General features: G+C 49.3%; 1 protein-coding gene across 1 annotated transcript in view; it reads right to left on the reverse strand.

Moving 5' to 3' along the window:
* LOC142311125 (uncharacterized) overlaps positions 1-23,824 on the reverse strand; it is a 55,610-nt gene that overhangs the window by 8,652 nt on the left and 23,134 nt on the right. The window contains exon 2 of the mRNA XM_075349260.1: positions 1,784-1,862. The gene's annotated coding sequence lies outside the window, so the exon portion shown is untranslated. The remainder of the gene's footprint in view (positions 1-1,783; positions 1,863-23,824) is intronic.

Here is a 23,824-nt window from a genome sequence, read left to right on the forward strand (position 1 = left end):
CTGCTCCTTGTCTTCCAGCACTGTGTCCCCCAGCAATTGCCTAACAAATTATTGAGTCAGTTTTCTCCTATTATCCATTGTCAAAATTTCAAATTTTGGGCTACAATAACATATTAGCTGAAAAAAAACGGTAACAATCATTTTCACCACCACATTTTAAAGATTTCTGTGAAGCACCTATGGGTTAAAAATGCTCAACACACTCCTAAATAAATTCCTTGGGGGGGGGTCTAGTTTCCAAAATGGGGTCACTTGTGGGGGGTTTCTCCGTGCTGCCAGAAGACGATCACTGAAAAGCAATGGGGATTAAGATATTTGATTTTATTGTTCAACGCGTTTCAGAGCCATATAACTCCTTCAGAAACAAAAATCAATATGTACATTATCGCCTGTTGTTGCATTTTGCACAAAATTTGTGATGACCAAAAACCATTTTCATTTGGAATTTTTTGCCACTATGCAGTTTACCGATCAGACAAATTGATTTTATATTTTGATAGATCGGGCATTTCTGCATGTGGCGATACCAAATGTGTGTATAATTTTTATTTTATTAACCCACTAATTTTCAATGGAGGGAATGGGGGAGAGGTGATTTGAAGTTTTAGGTTTTTTATTACATTTTTTTTTTTACTAGTCTCCCTTGGGGACTATAAAGATCAGCAGTCTGATCGCTTGTTCATTTCTTCTGACCAGAGCAGCATCGCTCTGATCAGGAGAAATGCTGTGTTCTTCTTACAGTCGGTGCTCTGTTAGCTGTAACAGGAACTACGTCATGATAGCGACAGGAGTTATCACATGACTCGTTGCTAACATGACAATCATTGGCTCCCCATGAATGAGTCATGGGGCCTCCGATGGTGGCGGAGAAAGGCGCGTTCCCCGCTGCGGGCATTTAAATAGCACTGTTGCATTTTGACAGTGCGATTTAAGGGGTTAACAGGCGCGGGTGGATCGTGGATCCACCTGTGACTGCGAGACAAACGTCTGCTTTACGAATCAGCAGACATGTGCGGGGGTCACCACCGGCTCACTGCAGCAGCCAGCAGCGATTACCCCTTCATGATTTAAAATGTACTGTTACGTCCTCTGTCATGAAGGGGTTAACAGAGAGCCCACTGACTTTGAAAAACTGTTTATTGTAATTTCTCTGCTCTATAGTTAGTTATCTGAGCAATAAAGTAATAACAGACCATTGTATTTTTCTGCGCAGGAAAAACTGGGAAAATGAACAAAGATGGATAACCAACAATGGATTAAATGTCTCCAATTGGCACATAAGAGATCAGTGGCTATCACATCCCAAGAAACCTCTTTCAAGATCCTTTCTAGATGGTATCGTTTGTCAGTATTGCTGCACAGATAGTACCCTGCAGTGTCAGACAGATGATACCGATGTGGGATGGAGGAGGGGACGATGACACACATATGGTGGAGTTGCTCTTTAATGAAAACCTTCTGGACTCAGGCAGTCCTACTTATCACAATGATGGCTGTTTTTTCCGTTTCCAATTCCCCTGAGATCCTTTTGCTTATTATGTTCCCTACAAGCCTCAAAAGATACAAAAGGTCCCTGATAAGCTATCTCATATAGGCCGCTAAAAATGTTATTCTTCATCATGGGAAAAATAACTCTTCCCCCACCTTGAAAGGCGTTCTCTGAAATTTCCCTTATAAATAGGATGGAACATTTAATTGACCTGTCTCCCGCCAATATAGAGAGATTCAGTGTAACATGGAGAGATTGGATTGCATTCTAGGAATCAGATGCTAATTGTCTCACCCTATATTAATGTGTATCGCTTTCTTCTCCAGGACGTGTTCCTCTTATGACGGTTTTCCTTCGCATTGGTTTGCTCTCCCTGCAGTGAAAAATGAATACACAGTGCTTATTTTTTCAATTAGAATACTGTTGGCAATGTAATATTTTCCAAATATTTAGACAAAGATAACACAAAATACAGTTTATAAATCAAGGTCTTTATCATTAAGGGAAAAAGAAATCCAAACCTAAAAGGACCCTGTGTGAAAGTGATTGCCCCCTATACCTAATAACTGGTTGGGCCACCCTTAGCAGCAACTACTGCAATCAAGCATATGCGATAACTGGCAATGAGTCTTTTACAACGCTCTTAAGGAATTTTGGCCCACTCATCTTTGCAGAATTGTAGTAATTCATCCACAAAGGAGGGGTTCTGAGAATGAACTGCATTTTTAAGGTCATGCCACAGCATTTCAATTAGATTAAAGTCAGGTTTTTGACTAGGTCACTCCAAAGTCTTAATTTTGTTTTTCTTAAAGGGGTGGTTCACTACTCAGCGTTAGTGGCCACATCGCTGTAAAACTCATAGGGAAGGCTTTTCTCAAATACCTGGTGCTGTACATTCTGCCTCTGAGCAGCGCTATTGCGGTCCACTCATCCTCATCAAGTGACCCCCAGGCTCCATGACCTCGTAGATCCGGTGATGTCACGTCAACTTCCAGCTGACGTGACATCACCAAAGCGGGCACCAGTCTTCCTGAGTGACTGGGTAGTGGGCGGAGTTTCAATTCCGGGGCAGCTACGGGTGGCTATTTTTAGACTGGGGAGGGTCCAATAACTATTGGCCACCCCAGTCTTAGAATACATATGAAGTGAAAGCTGCACACCAAATTCAGAGAAATATGATCAAGCATAACTGCTTTATGATACAAAAGGAATGAAAAATACAACTAGCCATATGAAAAATTGGAAAAAATTTGCATTGCATAACTGCTGAGGATTATTTGAAAAAAACCTGCTCTCCTGCTTCCAGGCCGGCTCATGCATATGCAGTGCACAGCTGACCCGCAAACAGCAGAGCACTGGAGGCAGCCGCGTGGGACAAAAGCACGGCCCGGTGACTTCAGCACCACGGACAGCAGGAGCGGGGAGAACTGTGAAATCCCACAGGGAACAACCTGCGGCGATTCCGCACCAAATCCGCACCAATACGCAACATACCACATGTGGATTTCTGTGTGGATTTTTTCTCGCAGATGTGAAAATCTTTAAGAGCCTGCAGAATTTTCTTAAGAAAATTCCATTTTCTAGTGCGCACAGGGCCTCCCTGGCAGACGTTCTGTCGCTTTTCCATGTTATGTAAATAAAAGCTTATAACCTGACTTTAAATTCATCCATTGGTTTTATAAATTACTCTTTTGAAAGCTGAAACCCTCCCAAATTTGGTTTAGGTTATGAAAATAAAGTTGCTGCAGAGCTGAAATATTGATCATTTAATGAACACAGAAAGGTCAGATTTTGGCAAGACAAAAGTTTTGTCGCCTTGTCATATAATGCACCCAAACCTAGTTTACATCCTCACCTGTGCTCACTAAATGATCGGTTAATTAGTGGGTATGTATAAAAAGACACCCAGCACCCCAGACCTTCAGTTGAACTGCAACTTGACCTCTGACAACATGCCAAAAATGCCCCCTGAGACCAAAGATTTGATTATCAAGGGGCTGAAGACCAGATCCACTGTAGAGGTGGCTGGCACCTTTAATGTGTCTCACCGTCAAGTACAAAGAATTAAAAAAGATTTGAAGAGACTGGAGATGTTTTTGACAAGCCCAGGTCCGGCAGACCCCGCAAGACAACTGCTCAGGAGGAATGTTTCACTGCAGCAGAGCTCCAACAGGCCTGCTCACCAAGTCCCTGTGTCAGCTAGAACAGTTTGTAGGATTCTGTCTCGAACTGGCCTCCATGGTCGAATCAGTGCCCAGAAGCCAGCACTAAACAAAAGGCAATTAAAAGTCCCACAGCCTGCTAAATAGATGTACGCTCGAAAAGTGGCAAAAGGTGGATTCCTCTGATGAATCTTCAGTTGAATTACACCACAGCCGCTGCAAATACTGCAGGAGACCTACTGGAGCCCGTATGGATCCAGAAAACAGTTACGTTTGGTGGTGGAAAGATCATGGTCTGGGGTTACATTCAGTACAGAGGTGTGCAAAACATTTGCAAGGTGGAAGGCAATATCAATAGCTTAAAATATCAAGAAATATTAGCTACCTCTTACATTCCTAATCATAAAAGGTGTCAAATTCTGCAGCAGGATGGTGCTCCATCTCATACATCCATCTCTACAACAAAGTTCCTCCTGGCAAAGAAGATCAAGGTGCTCAAGGACTGGCCAGCCCAGTCACCAGACATGGACATCATTGAGCATGTTTAGGGTAGGATGAAAGAGGAAGCTTGGAAGACAAAACCAAAGAATCTAGATGAACTCTGGGAGGCATGTAAGACTGCATTCACTGCTATTCCTGATGACTTCATCAATAAATTGTATGAATCATTGTTTAACCGCATGGATGCAGTCCTTCAAGCTCATGGAAGTCACACAAAATATTAAATAAGGCTCTAATAGAACCACAACTTCATTCACCAATGTTATGCAACATACATTTGTATTAGAAGTTAATTATTTGTTTAAATTTCACATTAATTTCTGTGGGTGACAAAACTTTTGTCTTGCCAAAATCTGACCTTTCTGTGTTCATTAAATGATCAATATTTCAGCTTTGCAGCAACTTTATTTTCATAACCTAAACCAAATTTTACATGACATGGATAAGCGACAAAACTTCTGTCAGGGACTGTACAGCCCCCAGCTGTCTGCTTTGTCTTGAATGGGTATCAAAATGGGGGGGGGGGGACTGGACACCGTTTTTTAAAATTATTTAAATATTTTAAAAAAGCTGCACAGAGTCCCTCATATTTTGATACACGGCAAGACAACACGCACAGCTCGGAGCTACAGCCTGTAGCTGTCTGCTTTATCTGCACTGGCTATTAAAAAATGGGGGCCCCTATGCAATTTTTTTTTTTTCAAATTAGTTTCCATAATAATTCTAAGCAGTATGTGTGGAGAAAACCAGGTACTGCTCATCACCTGCCCAATACAATCCCAACAGTGAAACATGGTGGTGGCAGCATCATCCAATGGGGGTGTTTTTCAGCTGCAGAGACAGGACGACTGGTTGTAATTGAAGGAAAGATGAATGCAGCCAAGTACATGGATATCCTGGAAGAAAACCTCTTCCAGAGTGCTCTGGACCTCAGACTTGGCCAAAGGTTCACCTTCCAATAAGACAATGACCCTAAACACACAGCTAAAATAACAAAAGGAGTGGCTTCAGAACAACTCTGACCATTCTTGACTGGCCCAGCCAGAGCCCTGACCTAAACCCAATTGAGCATCTCTGGAGAGACCTGAAAACGGCTGTCCACCAACATTCACCATCCAACCGGATGGAACTGGAGAGAATCTTCAAGGAAGAATGGCAGAGGAACCCCAAATCCAGGTGTGAGAAACTTGTTGCATTATTCCCAAGAAGACTCATGGCTGTACTAGCTCAAAAGCGTGCTTCTACTCAATACTGAGCAAAAGTTCTTAATACTTATGACCATGTGATATTTTAGTTTTTCTTGTTTAATAAATGTGCAAAAATATCTACATTTTTGTTTTTTTCTGTCAAGATGGGGTGCAGAGTGTACATTAATGAGAAAAAAAAAATGAACTTTTTTGAATTTACCAAATGTCTGCAATAAAACAAGGAGTGAAAAATTTAAAGGGGTCTGAATACTTTACGTTCTCACTGTATATGGGATATGTGTGCATTACTATATAATCTGCACATATTCCATGTTGAGTCCATATGTAAGTTGTCCAGGAAACCTCTTAGGGTATGTGCGCATGCTGTGTTCTGCCTTGACAAAAACTTCAGCGTTTTGACAACTGTAAACACTGCGTTTGACAAAAAACAAATGCATCCAAAACGCTTGCATTTTGAAGGCGTTTTGGATGCATTTTTGACAGTGCGGACCCACTTGGCTCGGCTACATCCCCATAGAGCATGGCTGGCTGCAAGACAGAGCCGTGCGATCAGAATGAACTCAGATGAACTTCACCAGACTTCATTGTCATCCTGCGGTTCTGTCTGTGTGCACCGGTGACTGCAAATCCCCTGAGTGACTGAAGTGAGCCGCGCGATCAGCAGTGCCGTCACTCAGGTTACCTGCAGCCAGCTGGAGTCCTCCATCCGTGACCGCAAATCACCTGAGTGAGGTCATCGCTGATCGCGTGGCTCACTTTAGTTAGTCGGGCGACTTGCTGTCACAGTTGGAGGATCCAGCGGTGGCCACAGATAACCTGAGTGACGTCATCGCAGATCGCATGGCTCACTTCAGTTGCTGCGTGGAACTGACAGAGAGCGGTCGTGGTCTGTGGCCGCTCTTGTCAGCTTCATGTAGCAGAGCTGGATGCGTTGCGGGACCTCGTGTGGATTATGTCTGACCTGGAGGGGTGTTTCGGGATTAATAAAGTGGTGAAAGAGGGTTATTTTTTTGTCTTTTATTCCAAATAAAGGCTTTTTTGAGTGCATGTGTTTACTTTCTTTAACTTACAGATTAATCATGAAGGGGGGGATCATAGGCGCCTGCCATGATTTACCTAGGATTTAGTGGCAGCTATGGGCTGCCATTAACTCCTTATTACCCCGATTGCCATCGCACCAGGGCAATTCGGGTTGAGCCGGGTAAGGTCCTGGGACTGTCACATCTAATGGATGCGGCAATTGCGGGCGGCTGCTGGCTGATATTTTTAGGCTTGGAGACTCCCCATAATGTGGGGCCCCCTATCCTGAGAATAGCAGCCTTCAGCCGTGTGGCTTTACCTTGGCTGGTATCAAAATGAGGGGGGGACCGCACGCTGTTTTTTTTTTTTAATTATTTATTTTACTGCATGATATAGGCCTGCCCACCGGCGGCTGTTATTGGTTGCAGGTAGACAGCTGTCACTCAGCATGGGGGCGTGTCTGACTGCAACCAATCACAGATGATGGTGGGCGGGGGAAGCAGGGAATACGAGTTGGAATAATGAGCGGCTGGCATTTTCAAAAGCAGGAGAAGCCGACAGACCAGTGTGACAGCCGTGCAGCGCCGCGCCAGTGATCGGTGAGTATGAAAGAGAGAGGGGGAGAGACCGACCGACATCGACAGAAAGAGAGAGACCGACACAGACAGCGAGAAAGAGAGACCGAAAGACCTGTGTTTTGTTTTGTTGCACCAATAAGTCCTGTTCATTCCTGTTGATGTCTTCTCTGCAATATATCGAATAGCAATATATTGGAATATGTTGCCTATATTCTGAAAGCCTCATCATTGTCCTCCTCCATCTTTGTCACTACCAGTCAATCATTCAACTCTCTGACTTGAATCCTCACCATGAAGCCTCACTACTGGCAACTAGATCTTTACCTGAAGGAGAACACTAGTCTGAGACAGGATAGCCAGCCAGAGCATAGAATAAGACTGCTTTGTGACAATCCTCCCCACACACACAGTATCCATGTGCAGGGTCTTCCCTCTCCTCCTGTATGGTGACAGCCATTGTGTCCTCCCCCCCCCATACATACAGTATCCCTGTGCAGGGTCTTCCCTTTCCTCCTGTATAGTGACAGCCACTGTGTCCTCCCTCCCCATACATACAGTATCCCTGTGCAGGGTCTTCCCTTTCCTTCTGTATAGTGACAGCCATTGTGTCCTCCCTCCCCTTACATACAGTATCCCTGTGCAGGGTCTTCCCTATCCTCCTGTATAGTGTCCTCCCTCCCCATACATACAGTATCCCTGTGCAGGGTCTTCCCTCTCCTCCTGTATAGTGACAGCCATTGTGTCCTCCTCCCCATACATACAGTATCCCTGTGCAGGGTCTTCCCTCTCCTCCTGTATAGTGACAGCCATTGTGTCCTCCCTCCCCATACATACAGTATCTCTGTGCAGGGTCTTCTCTCTCCTTCTGTATAGTGACAGCCATTGTGTCCTCCCTCCCCATACATACAGTATCCCTGTGCAGGGTCTTCCCTCTCCTCCTGTATAGTGACAGCCATTGTGTCCATCCCCCCATACATACAGCATGCCTGTGCAGGGTGTTCTCTCTCCTCCTGTATAGTGACAGCCATTGTGTCCTCCTCCCATACATACAGCATGCCTGTGCAGAGTCTTCTCTCTCCTCCTGTATAGTGACAGCCATTGTGTCCTCCTCCCATACATACAGCATGCCTGTGCAGAGTCTTCCCTCTCCTCCTGTATAGTGACAGCCATTGTGTCATCCCTCCCCATACATACAGCATGCCTGTGCAGGGTCTTCTCTCTCCTTCTGTATAGTGACAGCCATTGTGTCCTCCCTCCCCATACATACAGTATCCCTGTGCAGGGTCTTCCCTCTCCTCCTGCATAGTGACAGCCATTGTGTCCTCCTCCAAATACATACAGTATCCCTGTGCAGGGTCTTCCCTCTCCTCCTGTATAGTGACAGCCATTGTGTCCTCCTCCCCATACATACAGTATCCCTGTGCAGGGTCTTCCCTCTCCTCCTGTATAGTGACAGCCATTGTGTCCTCCCTCCCCATACATACAGTATCCCTGTGCAGGGTGTTCTCTCTCCTCCTGTATAGTGACAGCCATTGTGTCCTCCTCCCCATACATACAGTATCCCTGTGCAGGGTCTTCCCTCTCCTCCTGTATAGTGACAGCCATTGTGTCCTCCTCCCATACATACAGTATCCCTGTGCAGAGTCTTCCCTCTCCTCCTGTATAGAGACAGCCATTGTGTCCTCCTCCCCATACATACAGTATCCCTGTGCAGGGTCTTCCCTCTCCTCCTCTTTAGTGACAGCCATTGTGTCCTCCTCCCATACATACAGCATCCCTGTGCAGGGTGTTCTCTCTCCTTCTGTATAGTGACAGCCATTGTGTCCTCCCTCCCCATACATACAGTATCCCTGTGCAGGGTCTTCCCTCTCCTCCTGTATAGTGACAGCCATTGTGTCCTCCCCCCATACATACAGCATGCCTGTGCAGGGTCTTCCCTCTCCTCCTGTATAGTGACAGCCATTGTGTCCTCCTCCCATACATACAGTATCCCTGTGCAAAGTCTTCCCTCTCCTCCTGTATAGAGACAGCCATTGTGTCCTCCTCCCCATACATACAGTATCCCTGTGCAGGGTCTTCCCTCTCCTCCTGTATAGTGACAGCCATTGTGTCCTCCTCCCCATACATACAGTATCCCTGTGCAGGGTCTTCCCTTTCCTCCTGTATAGTGACAGCCATTGTGTCCTCCTCCCATACATACAGTATCCCTGTGCAGGGTGTTCTCTCTCCTTCTGTATAGTGACAGCCATTGTGTCCTCCCTCCCCATACATACTGTATCCCTGTGCAGGGTCTTCTCTCTCCTCCTGTATAGTGACAGCCATTGTGTCCTCCCTCCCTATACATACAGTATCAATGTGCAGGGTGTTCTCTCTCCTCCTGTATAGTGACAGCCATTGTGTCCTCCTCCCCATACATACAGTATCCCTGTGCAGGGTCTTCTCTCTCCTCCTGTATAGTGACAGCCATTGTGTCCTCCCTCCCCATACATACAGTATCCCTGTGCAGGGTCTTCCCTCTCCTCCTGTATAGTGACAGCCATTGTGTCCTCCTCCCCATACATACAGTATCCCTGTGCAGGGTCTTCCCTCTCCTCCTGTATAGTGACAGCCATTGTGTCCTCCTCCCCATACATACAGTATCCCTGTGCAGGGTGTTCTCTCCTCCTGTATAGTGACAGCCATTGTGTCCTCCTCCCCATACATACAGTATCCCTGTGCAGAGTCTTCCTTCTCCTCCTGTATAGTGACAGCCATTGTGTCCTCCTCCCATACATACAGTATCCCTGTGCAGGGTCTTCCCTTTCCTCCTGTATAGTGACAGCCATTGTGTCCTCCTCCCATACATACAGCATGCCTGTGCAGGGTCTTCTCTCTCCTTCTGTATAGTGACAGCCATTGTGTCCTCCTCCCATACATACAGTATCCCTGTGCAGGGTGTTCTCTCTCCTTCTGTATAGTGACAGCCATTGTGTCCTCCCTCCCCATACATACAGTATCCCTGTGCAGGGTCTTCTCTCTCCTTCTGTATAGTGACAGCCATTGTGTCCTCCCTCCCCATACATACAGTATCCCTGTGCAGGGTCTTCCCTCTCCTCCTGTATAGTGACAGCCATTGTGTCCTTCCCCCCCCCCATACATACAGCATGCCTGTGCAGGGTCTTTCCTCTCCTCCTGTATAGTGACAGCCATTGTGTCCTCCTCCCATACATACAGTATCCCTGTGCAAAGTCTTCCCTCTCCTCCTGTATAGTGACAGCCATTGTGTCCTCCTCCCCATACATACAGTATCCCTGTGCAGGGTCTTCTCTCTCCTTCTGTATAGTGACAGCCATTGTGTCCTCCCTCCCCATACATACAGTATCCCTGTGCAGGGTCTTCTCTCTCCTTCTGTATAGTGACAGCCATTGTGTCCTCCCCCCCCATACATACAGTATCCCTGTGCAGGGTCTTCCCTCTCCTCCTGTATAGAGACAGCCATTGTGTCCTCCTCCCATACATACAGTATCCCTGTGCAAAGTCTTCCCTCTCCTCCTGTATAGTGACAGCCATTGTGTCCTCCTCCCCATACATACAGTATCCCTGTGCAGGGTCTTCCCTCTCCTCCTGTATAGTGACAACCATTGTGTCCTCCTCCTCATACATACAGTATCCCTGTGCAGGGTCTTCCCTCTCCTCCTGTATAGTGACAGCCATTGTGTCCTCCTCCTCCTCATACATACAGTATCCCTGTGCAGAGTCTTCCCTCTCCTCCTGTATAGTGACAGCCATTGTGTCCTCCTCCCCATACATACAGTATCCCTGTGCAGGGTCTTCCCTCTCCTCCTGTATAGTGACAGCCATTGTGTCCTCCCTCCCCATACATACAGTATCCCTGTGCAGGGTGTTCTCTCTCCTCCTGTATAGTGACAGCCATTGTGTCCTCCTCCTCCTCATACATACAGCATGCCTGTGCAGGGTCTTCTCTCTCCTTCTGTATAGTGACAGCCATTGTGTCCTCCCTCCCCATACATACAGTATCCCTGTGCAGGGTCTTCCCTCTCCTCCTGTATAGTGACAGCCATTGTGTCCTCCTCCCATACATACAGTATCCCTGTGCAGGGTCTTCCCTCTCCTCCTGTATAGTGACAGCCATAGTGTCCTCCTCCCCATACATACAGTATCCCTGTGAAGGGTCTTCCCTTTCCTCCTGTATAGTGACAGCCATTGTGTCCTCCTCCCATACATACAGCATGCCTGTGCAGGGTCTTCCCTCTCCTCCTGTATAGTGACAGCCATTGTGTCCTCCTCCTCCTCATACATACAGTATCCCTGTGCAGGGTCTTCCCTCTCCTCCTGTATAGTGACAGCCATTGTGTCCTCCTCCCCATACATACAGTATCCCTGTGCAGGGTCTTCCCTCTCCTCCTGTATAGTGACAGCCATTGTGTCCTCCTCCCCATACATACAGTATCCCTGTGCAGAGTCTTCCCTCTCCTCCTGTATAGTGACAGCCATTGTGTCCTCCTCCCCATACATACAGTATCCCTGTGCAGGGTCTTCCCTCTCCTCCTGTATAGTGACAGCCATTGTGTCCTCCTCCCATACATACAGTATCCCTGTGCAGAGTCTTCCCTCTCCTCCTGTATAGAGACAGCCATTGTGTCCTCCTCCCCATACATACAGTATCCCTGTGCAGGGTCTTCCCTCTCCTCCTCTTTAGTGACAGCCATTGTGTCCTCCTCCCATACATACAGTATCCCTGTGCAGGGTGTTCTCTCTCCTTCTGTATAGTGACAGCCATTGTGTCCTCCCTCCCCATACATACTGTATCCCTGTGCAGGGTCTTCTCTCTCCTCCTGTATAGTGACAGCCATTGTGTCCTCCCTCCCTATACATACAGTATCAATGTGCAGGGTGTTCTCTCTCCTCCTGTATAGTGACAGCCATTGTGTCCTCCTCCCCATACATACAGTATCCCTGTGCAGGGTCTTCCCTCTCCTCCTGTATAGTGACAGCCATTGTGTCCTCCTCCCCATACATACAGTATCCCTGTGCAGGGTGTTCTCTCCTCCTGTATAGTGACAGCCATTGTGTCCTCCTCCCCATACATACAGTATCCCTGTGCAGAGTCTTCCTTCTCCTCCTGTATAGTGACAGCCATTGTGTCCTCCTCCCATACATACAGTATCCCTGTGCAGGGTCTTCCCTTTCCTCCTGTATAGTGACAGCCATTGTGTCCTCCTCCCATACATACAGCATGCCTGTGCAGGGTCTTCTCTCTCCTTCTGTATAGTGACAGCCATTGTGTCCTCCTCCCATACATACAGTATCCCTGTGCAGGGTGTTCTCTCTCCTTCTGTATAGTGACAGCCATTGTGTCCTCCCTCCCCATACATACAGTATCCCTGTGCAGGGTCTTCTCTCTCCTTCTGTATAGTGACAGCCATTGTGTCCTCCTCCCCATACATACAGTATCCCTGTGCAGGGTCTTCCCTCTCCTCCTCTTTAGTGACAGCCATTGTGTCCTCCTCCCATACATACAGTATCCCTGTGCAGGGTGTTCTCTCTCCTTCTGTATAGTGACAGCCATTGTGTCCTCCCTCCCCATACATACTGTATCCCTGTGCAGGGTCTTCTCTCTCCTCCTGTATAGTGACAGCCATTGTGTCCTCCCTCCCTATACATACAGTATCAATGTGCAGGGTGTTCTCTCTCCTCCTGTATAGTGACAGCCATTGTGTCCTCCTCCCCATACATACAGTATCCCTGTGCAGGGTCTTCCCTCTCCTCCTGTATAGTGACAGCCATTGTGTCCTCCTCCCCATACATACAGTATCCCTGTGCAGGGTGTTCTCTCCTCCTGTATAGTGACAGCCATTGTGTCCTCCTCCCCATACATACAGTATCCCTGTGCAGAGTCTTCCTTCTCCTCCTGTATAGTGACAGCCATTGTGTCCTCCTCCCATACATACAGTATCCCTGTGCAGGGTCTTCCCTTTCCTCCTGTATAGTGACAGCCATTGTGTCCTCCTCCCATACATACAGCATGCCTGTGCAGGGTCTTCTCTCTCCTTCTGTATAGTGACAGCCATTGTGTCCTCCTCCCATACATACAGTATCCCTGTGCAGGGTGTTCTCTCTCCTTCTGTATAGTGACAGCCATTGTGTCCTCCCTCCCCATACATACAGTATCCCTGTGCAGGGTCTTCTCTCTCCTTCTGTATAGTGACAGCCATTGTGTCCTCCCTCCCCATACATACAGTATCCCTGTGCAGGGTCTTCCCTCTCCTCCTGTATAGTGACAGCCATTGTGTCCTCCCCCCCCCATACATACAGCATGCCTGTGCAGGGTCTTCCCTCTCCTCCTGTATAGTGACAGCCATTGTGTCCTCCTCCCATACATACAGTATCCCTGTGCAAAGTCTTCCCTCTCCTCCTGTATAGTGACAGCCATTGTGTCCTCCTCCCCATACATACAGTATCCCTGTGCAGGGTCTTCTCTCTCCTTCTGTATAGTGACAGCCATTGTGTCCTCCCTCCCCATACATACAGTATCCCTGTGCAGGGTCTTCTCTCTCCTTCTGTATAGTGACAGCCATTGTGTCCTCCCCCCCCATACATACAGTATCCCTGTGCAGGGTCTTCCCTCTCCTCCTGTATAGAGACAGCCATTGTGTCCTCCTCCCATACATACAGTATCCCTGTGCAAAGTCTTCCCTCTCCTCCTGTATAGTGACAGCCATTGTGTCCTCCTCCCCATACATACAGTATCCCTGTGCAGGGTCTTCCCTCTCCTCCTGTATAGTGACAACCATTGTGTCCTCCTCCTCATACATACAGTATCCCTGTGCAGGGTCTTCCCTCTCCTCCTGTATAGTGACAGCCATTGTGTCCTCCTCCTCCTCATACATACAGTATCCCTGTGCAGGGTCTTCCCTCTCCTCCTGTATAGTGACAGCCATTGTGTCCTCCTCCCCATACATACAGTATCCCTGTGCAGGGTCTTCCCTCTCCTCCTGTATAGTGACAGCCATTGTGTCCTCCCTCCCCATACATACAGTATCCCTGTGCAGGGTGTTCTCTCTCCTCCTGTATAGTGACAGCCATTGTGTCCTCCTCCTCCTCATACATACAGTATCCCTGTGCAGAGTCTTCCCTCTCCTCCTGTATAGTGACAGCCATTGTGTCCTCCTCCCCATACATACAGTTTCCCTGTGCAGGGTCTTCCCTCTCCTCCTGTATAGTGACAGCCATTGTGTCCTCCTCCCATACATACAGTATCCCTGTGCAGAGTCTTCCCTCTCCTCCTGTATAGAGACAGCCATTGTGTCCTCCTCCCCATACATACAGTATCCCTGTGCAGGGTCTTCCCTCTCCTCCTCTTTAGTGACAGCCATTGTGTCCTCCCCCCATACATACAGCATGCCTGTGCAGGGTCTTCCCTCTCCTCCTGTATAGTGACAGCCATTGTGTCCTCCTCCCATACATACAGTATCCCTGTGCAAAGTCTTCCCTCTCCTCCTGTATAGAGACAGCCATTGTGTCCTCCTCCCCATACATACAGTATCCCTGTGCAGGGTCTTCGCTCTCCTCCTGTATAGTGACAGCCATTGTGTCCTCCTCCCCATACATACAGTATCCCTGTGCAGGGTCTTCCCTTTCCTCCTGTATAGTGACAGCCATTGTGTCCTCCTCCCATACATACAGTATCCCTGTGCAGGGTGTTCTCTCTCCTTCTGTATAGTGACAGCCATTGTGTCCTCCCTCCCCATACGTACTGTATCCCTGTGCAGGGTCTTCTCTCTCCTCCTGTATAGTGACAGCCATTGTGTCCTCCCTCCCTATACATACAGTATCAATGTGCAGGGTGTTCTCTCTCCTCCTGTATAGTGACAGCCATTGTGTCCTCCTCCCCATACATACAGTATCCCTGTGCAGGGTCTTCCCTCTCCTCCTGTATAGTGACAGCCATTGTGTCCTCCTCCCCATACATACAGTATCCCTGTGCAGGGTGTTCTCTCCTCCTGTATAGTGACAGCCATTGTGTCCTCCTCCCCATACATACAGTATCCCTGTGCAGAGTCTTCCTTCTCCTCCTGTATAGTGACAGCCATTGTGTCCTCCTCCCATACATACAGTATCCCTGTGCAGGGTCTTCCCTTTCCTCCTGTATAGTGACAGCCATTGTGTCCTCCTCCCATACATACAGCATGCCTGTGCAGGGTCTTCTCTCTCCTTCTGTATAGTGACAGCCATTGTGTCCTCCTCCCATACATACAGTATCCCTGTGCAGGGTGTTCTCTCTCCTTCTGTATAGTGACAGCCATTGTGTCCTCCCTCCCCATACATACAGTATCCCTGTGCAGGGTCTTCTCTCTCCTTCTGTATAGTGACAGCCATTGTGTCCTCCCTCCCCATACATACAGTATCCCTGTGCAGGGTCTTCCCTCTCCTCCTGTATAGTGACAGCCATTGTGTCCCCCCCCCCCCATACATACAGCATGCCTGTGCAGGGTCTTCCCTCTCCTCCTGTATAGTGACAGCCATTGTGTCCTCCTCCCATACATACAGTATCCCTGTGCAAAGTCTTCCCTCTCCTCCTGTATAGTGACAGCCATTGTGTCCTCCTCCCCATACATACAGTATCCCTGTGCAGGGTCTTCTCTCTCCTTCTGTATAGTGACAGCCATTGTGTCCTCCCTCCCCATACATACAGTATCCCTGTGCAGGGTCTTCTCTCTCCTTCTGTATAGTGACAGCCATTGTGTCCTCCCCCCCCCATACATACAGTATCCCTGTGCAGGGTCTTCCCTCTCCTCCTGTATAGAGACAGCCATTGTGTCCTCCTCCCATACATACAGTATCCCTGTGCAAAGTCTTCCCTCTCCTCCTGTATAGTGACAGCCATTGTGTCCTCCTCCCCATACATACAGTATCCCTGTGCAGGGTCTTCCCTCTCCTCCTGTATAGTGACAACCATTGTGTCCTCCTCCTCATACATACAGTATCCCTGTGCAGGGTCTTCCCTCTCCTCCTGTATAGTGACAGCCATTGTGTCCTCCTCCTCCTCATACATACAGTATCCCTGTGCAGGGTCTTCCCTCTCCTCCTGTATAGTGACAGCCATTGTGTCCTCCTCCCCATACATACAGTATCCCTGTGCAGGGTCTTCCCTCTCCTCCTGTATAGTGACAGCCATTGTGTCCTCCCTCCCCATACATACAGTATCCCTGTGCAGGGTGTTCTCTCTCCTCCTGTATAGTGACAGCCATTGTGTCCTCCTCCTCCTCATACATACAGCATGCCTGTGCAGGGTCTTCTCTCTCCTTCTGTATAGTGACAGCCATTGTGTCCTCCCTCCCCATACATACAGTATCCCTGTGCAGGGTCTTCCCTCTCCTCCTGTATAGTGACAGCCATTGTGTCCTCCTCCCATACATACAGTATCCCTGTGCAGGGTCTTCCCTCTCCTCCTGTATAGTGACAGCCATAGTGTCCTCCTCCCCATACATACAGTATCCCTGTGAAGGGTCTTCCCTTTCCTCCTGTATAGTGACAGCCATTGTGTCCTCCTCCCATACATACAGCATGCCTGTGCAGGGTCTTCTCTCTCCTTCTGTATAGTGACAGCCATTGTGTCCTCCTCCTCCTCATACATACAGTATCCCTGTGCAGGGTCTTCCCTCTCCTCCTGTATAGTGACAGCCATTGTGTCCTCCTCCCCATACATACAGTATCCCTGTGCAGGGTCTTCCCTCTCCTCCTGTATAGTGACAGCCATTGTGTCCTCCTCCCCATACATACAGTATCCCTGTGCAGGGTCTTCCCTCTCCTCCTGTATAGTGACAGCCATTGTGTCCTCCTCCCCATACATACAGTATCCCTGTGCAGAGTCTTCCCTCTCCTCCTGTATAGTGACAGCCATTGTGTCCTCCTCCCCATACATACAGTATCCCTGTGCAGAGTCTTCCCTCTCCTCCTGTATAGAGACAGCCATTGTGTCCTCCTCCCATACATACAGTATCCCTGTGCAGGGTCTTCCCTCTCCTCCTGTATAGTGACAGCCATTGTGTCCTCCTCCCCATACATACAGTATCCCTGTGCAGGGTCTTCCCTCTCCTCCTGTATAGTGACAGCCATTGTGTCCTCCTCCCCATACATACAGTATCCCTGTGCAGGGTCTTCCCTCTCCTCCTGTATAGAGACAGCCATTGTGTCTTCCTCCCATACATACAGTATCCCTGTGCAGGGTCTTCCCTCTCCTCCTGTATAGTGACAGTCATTGTGTCCTCCCTCCCCATACATACAGTATCCCTGTGCAGGGTCTTCCCTCTCCTCCTGTATAGTGACAGCCATTGTGTCCTCCTCCCCATACATACAGTATCCCTGTGCAGGGTCTTCCCTCTCCTCCTGTATAGTGACAGCCATTGTGTCCTCCCTCCCCATACATACAGTATCCCTGTGCAGGGTCTTCCCTCTCCTCCTGTATAGTGACAGCCATTGTGTCCTCCTCCCCATACATACAGTATCACTGTGCAGGGTCTTCCCTCTCCTCCTGTATAGTGACAGCCATTGTGTCCTCCTCCCCATACATACAGTATCTCTGTGCAGGGTCTTCCCTCTCCTCCTGTATAGTGACAGTCATTGTGTCCTCGTCCCATACATACAGTATCCCTGTGCAGGGTGTTCTCTCTCCTCCTGTATAGTGACAGCTATTGTGTCCTCCTCCCCATACATACAGTATCCCTGTGCAGGGTCTTCCCTCTCCTCCTGTATAGTGACAGTCATTGTGTCCTCCTCCCATACATACAGTATCCCTGTGCAGGGTCTTCCCTCTCCTCCTGTATAGTGACAGCCATTGTGTCCTCCTCCCCATACATACAGTATCCCTGTGCAGGGTCTTCCCTCTCCTCCTGTATAGTGACAGCCATTGTGTCCTCCCTCCCCATACATACAGTATCCCTGTGCAGGGTCTTCCCTCTCCTCCTGTATAGTGACAGCCACTGTGTCCTCCCTCCCCATACATACAGCATGCCTGTGCAGGGTGAGTGACAGCCATTGTGTCCTCCTCCCATACATACAGCATGCCTGTGCAGGGTCTTCTCTCTCCTTCTGTATAGTGACAGCCATTGTGTCCTCCCTCCCCATACATACAGTATCCCTGTGCAGGGTCTTCCCTCTCCTCCTGTATAGTGACAGCCATTGTGTCCTCCTCCCCATACATACAGTATCCCTGTGCAGGGTCTTCCCTCTCCTCCTGTATAGTGACAGCCATTGTGTCCCCCTCCCCATACATACAGTATCCCTGTGCAGGGTCTTCCCTCTCCTCCTGTATAGTGACAGCCATTGTGTCCTCCCTCCCCATACATACAGTATCCCTGTGCAGGGTCTTCCCTCTCCTCCTGTATAGTGACAGCCATTGTGTCCTCCTCCCTATACATACAGTATCCCTGTGCAGGGTCTTCCCTCTCCTCCTGTATAGTGACAGCCATTGTGTCCTCCTCCCATACATACAGTATCCCTGTGCAGAGTCTTCCCTCTCCTCCTGTATAGTGACAGCCATTGTGTCCTCCTCCCCATACATACAGTATCCCTGTGCAGGGTCTTCCCTCTCCTCCTGTATAGTGACAGCCATTGTGTCCTCCCTCCCCATACATACAGTATCCCTGTGCAGGGTCTTCCCTCTCCTCCTGTATAGTGACAGCCATTGTGTCCTCCTCCCATACATACAGTATCCCTGTGCAGGATGTTCTCTCTCCTTCTGTATAGTGACAGCCATTGTGTCCTCCTCCCATACATACAGTATCCCTGTGCAGGGTCTTCCCTCTCCTCCTGTATAGTGACAGCCATTGTGTCCTCCCTCCCCTTACATACAGTATCCCTGGGCAGGGTCTTCCCTCTCCTCCTGTATAGTGACAGCCATTGTGTCCTCCCCCCAATACATACAGCATGCCTGTGCAGGGTGTTCTCTCTCCTCCTGTATAGTGACAGCCATTGTGTCCTCCTCCCATACATACAGTATCCCTGTGCAGGGTCTTCTCTCTCCTTCTGTATAGTGACAGCCATTGTGTCCTCCTCCCCATACATACAGTATCCGTGTGCAGGGTCTTCCCTCTCCTCCTGTATAGTGACAGCCATTGTGTCCTCCCTCCCCATACATACAGTATCCTGTGCAGGGTCTTCCCTCTCCTCCTGTATAGTGACAGCCATTGTGTCCTCCCTCCCCATACATACAGTATCCTGTGCAGGGTCTTCCCTCTCCTCCTGTATAGTGACAGCCATTGTGTCCTCCTCCCCATACATACAGTATCCCTGTGCAGGGTCTTCCCTCTCCTCCTGTATAGTGACAGCCATTGTGTCCTCCCTCCCCATACTTACAGTATCCCTGTGCAGGGTCTTCCCTCTCCTCCTGTATAGTGACAGCCATTGTGTCCTCCCTCCCCATACATACAGTATCCTGTGCAGGGTCTTCCCTCTCCTCCTGTATAGTGACAGCCATTGTGTCCTCCCTCCCCATACATACAGTATCCCTGTGCAGGGTCTTCCCTCTCCTCCTGTATAGTGACAGCCATTGTGTCCTCCTCCCATACATACAGTATCCCTGTGCAGAGTCTTCCCTCTCCTCCAGTATAGAGACAGCCATTGTGTCCTCCTCCCCATACATACAGTATCCCTGTGCAGGGTCTTCCCTCTCCTCCTGTATAGTGACAGCCATTGTGTCCTCCTCCCCCATACATACAGTATCCCTGTGCAGGGTCTTCCCTCTCCTTCTGTATAGTGACAGCCATTGGGTCCTCCTCCCATACATACAGTATCCCTGTGCAGGGTCTTCCCTCTCCTCCTGTATAGTGACAGCCATTGTGTCCTCCTCCCATACATACAGTATCCCTGTGCAGAGTCTTCCCTCTCCTCCTGTATAGTGACAGCCATTGTGTCCTCCTCCCATACATACAGTATCCCTGTGCAGAGTCTTCCCTCTCCTCCTGTATAGTGACAGCCATTGTGTCCTCCTCCCTATACATACAGTATCCCTGTGCAGGGTCTTCCCTCTCCTCCTGTATAGTGACAGCCATTGTGTCCTCCCTCCCCATACATACAGTATCCCTGTGCAGGGTCTTCCCTCTCCTCCTGTATAGTGACAGCCATTGTGTCCTCCCTCCCCATACATACAGTATCCCTGTGCAGGGTCTTCCCTCTCCTCCTGTATAGTGACAGCCATTGTGTCCTCCTCCCTATACATACAGTATCCCTGTGCAGGGTCTTCCCTCTCCTCCTGTATAGTGACAGCCATTGTGTCCTCCTCCCATACATACAGTATCCCTGTGCAGAGTCTTCCCTCTCCTCCTGTATAGTGACAGCCATTGTGTCCTCCTCCCATACATACAGTATCCCTGTGCAGAGTCTTCCCTCTCCTCCTGTATAGAGACAGCCATTGTGTCCTCCCCCCATACATACAGTATCCCTGTGCAGGGTCTTCCCTCTCCTCCTGTATAGTGACAGCCATTGTGTCCTCCCCCCCATACATACAGCATGCCTGTGCAGGGTGTTCTCTCTCCTCCTGTATAGTGACAGCCATTGTGTCCTCCTCCCATACATACAGTATCCCTGTGCAGGGTCTTCCCTCTCCTCCAGTATAGTGACAGCCATTGTGTCCTCCTCCCCATACATACAGTATCCCTGTGCAGGGTCTTCTCTCTCCTCCTGTATAGTGACAGCCATTGTGTCCTCCTCCTCCCCATACATACAGTATCCCTGTGCAGGGTCTTCTCTCTCCTCCTGTATAGTGACAGCCATTGTGTCCTCCTCCTCCCCATACATACAGTATCCCTGTGCAGGGTCTTCTCTCTCCTTCTGTATAGTGACAGCCATTGTGTCCTCCTCCCCATACATACAGTATCCGTGTGCAGGGTCTTCCCTCTCCTCCTGTATAGTGACAGCCATTGTGTCCTCCTCCCATACATACAGTATCCCTGTGCAGGGTCTTCCCTCTCCTCCTGTATAGTGACAGCCATTGTGTCCTCCCTCCCCATACATACAGTATCCCTGTGCAGGGTGTTCTCTCTCCTCCTGTATAGTGACAGCCATTGTGTCCTCCCCCCCAATACATACAGCATGCCTGTGCAGGGTCTTCCCTCTCCTCCTGTATAGTGACAGCCATTGTGTCCTCCTCCCCATACATACAGTATCCCTGTGCAGGGTCTTCCCTCTCCTCCTGTATAGTGACAGCCATTGTGTCCATCCCCCCATACATACAGCATGCCTGTGCAGGGTGTTCTCTCTCCTCCTGTATAGTGACAGCCATTGTGTCCTCCTCCCATACATACAGTATCCCTGTGCAGAGTCTTCTCTCTCCTCCTGTATAGTGACAGCCATTGTGTCCTCCTCCCATACATACAGTATCCCTGTGCAGAGTCTTCCCTCTCCTCCTGTATAGAGACAGCCATTGTGGCCTCCCTCCCCATACATACAGTATCCTGTGCAGGGTCTTCCCTCTCCTCCTGCATAGAGACAGCCATTGTGTCCTCCTCCCATACATACAGTATCCATGTGCAGGGTCTTCCCTCTCCTCCTGTATAGTGACAGCCATTGTGTCCTCCTCCCCATACATACAGTATCCCTGTGCAGGGTCTTCCCTCTCCTCCTGTATGGAGACAGCCATTGTGTCCTCCCTCCCCATACATACAGTATCCCTGTGCAGAGTCTTCCCTCTCCTCCTGTATAGTGACAGCCATTGTGTCCTCCTCCCCATACACACAGTATCCCTGTGCAGGGTCTTCCCTCTCCTCCTGTATAGTGACAGCCATTGTGTTCTCCTCCCCATACATACAGTATCCCTATGCAGGGTCTTCCCTCTACTCTTGTATAGTGACAGCCATTGTGTCCTCCCTCCCCATACATACAGTATCCGTGTGCAGGGTCTTCCCTCTCCTCCTGTATAGTGACAGCCATTGTGTCCTCCCTCCCCATACATACAGTATCCTGTGCAGGGTCTTCCCTCTCCTCCTGTATAGTGAAAGCCATTGTGTCCTCCTCCCCATACATACAGTATCCCTGTGCAGGGTCTTCCCTCTCCTCCTGTATAGTGACAGCCATTGTGTCCTCCTCCCCCATACATACAGTATCCCTGTGCAGAGTCTTCCCTCTCCTCCTGTATAGTGACAGCCATTGTGTCCTCCTCCCCATACATACAGTATCCCTGTGCAGAGTCTTCCCTCTCCTCCTGTATAGAGACAGCCATTGTGTCCTCCTCCCATACATACAGCATGCCTGTGCAGGGTCTTCTCTCTCCTTCTGTATAGTGACAGCCATTGTGTCCTCCCTCCCCATACATAAAGTATCCCTGTGCAGGGTTTTCCCTCTCCTCCTGTATAGTGACAGCCATTGTGTCCTCCCTCCCCATACATACAGTATCCCTGTGCAGGGTCTTCCCTCTCCTCCTGTATAGTGACAGCCATTGTGTCCTCCCTCCCCATACATACAGTATCCCTGTGCAGGGTCTTCCCTCTCCTCCTGTATAGTGACAGCCATTGTGTCCTCCCTCCCCATACATACAGTATCCCTGTGCAGGGTCTTCCCTCTCCTCCTGTATAGTGACAGCCATTGTGTCCTCCTCCCCATACATACAGTATCCCTGTGCAGGGTCTTCCCTCTCCTCCTGTATAGTGACAACCATTGTGTCCTCCTCCTCATACATACAGTATCCCTGTGCAGGGTCTTCCCTCTCCTCCTGTATAGTGACAGCCATTGTGGCCTCCCTCCCCATACATACAGTATCCTGTGCAGGGTCTTCCCTCTCCTCCTGTATAGTGACAGCCATTGTTTCCTCCTCCCATACATACAGTATCCCTGTGCAGGGTCTTCCCTCTCCTCCTGTATAGTGACAGCCATTGTGTCCTCCCCCCATACATACAGCATGCCTGTGCAGGGTCTTCCCTCTCCTTCTGTATAGTGACAACCATTGTGTCCTCCTCCCATACATACAGTATCCCTGTGCAGGGTCTTCCCTCTCCTCCTGTATAGTGACAGCCATTGTGTCCTCCTCCCCATACATACAGTATCCCTGTGCAGGGTCTTCCCTCTCCTCCTGTATAGTGACAGCCATTGTGTCCTCCCTCCCCATACATACAGTATCCCTGTGCAGGGTCTTCCCTCTCCTCCTGTATAGTGACAGCCATTGTGTCCATCCCCCCATACATACAGTATCCCTGTGCAGGGTCTTCCCTCTCCTCCTGTATAGTGACAGCCATTGTGTCCTCCCCCCCATACCTACAGCATGCCTGTGCAGGGTCTTCCCTCTCCTCCTGTATAGTGACAGCCATTGTGTCCTCCTCCTATACATACAGTATCCCTGTGCAGAGTCTTCCCTCTCCTCCTGTATAGAGACAGCCATTGTGTCCTCCTCCCCATACATACAGTATCCCTGTGCAGGGTCTTCTCTCTCCTCCTGTATAGTGACAGCCATTGTGTCCTCCCTCCCATACATACAGTATCCCTGTGCAGGGTCTTCCCTCTCCTCCTGTATAGTGACAGCCATTGTGTCCTCCTCCCCATACATACAGTATCCCTGTGCAGGGTCTTCCCTCTCCTCCTGTATAGTGACAACCATTGTGTCCTCCTCCTCATACATACAGTATCCCTGTGCAGGGTCTTCCCTCTCCTCCTGTATAGTGACAGCCATTGTGTCCTCCTCCCCATACATACAGTATCCCTGTGCAGGGTCTTCCCTCTCCTCCTGTATAGTGACAGCCATTGTGTCCTCCTCCCATACATACAGTATCCCTGTGCAGGGTCTTCCCTCTCCTCCTGTATAGTGACAACCATTGTGTCCTCCTACTCATACATACAGTATCCCTGTGCAGGGTCTTCCCTCTCCTCCTGTATAGTGAC

This window comes from Anomaloglossus baeobatrachus, chromosome 5 (genome assembly GCF_048569485.1).
Source record: "Anomaloglossus baeobatrachus isolate aAnoBae1 chromosome 5, aAnoBae1.hap1, whole genome shotgun sequence".
Classification (NCBI taxonomy): Eukaryota; Metazoa; Chordata; class Amphibia; order Anura; family Aromobatidae; genus Anomaloglossus; species Anomaloglossus baeobatrachus.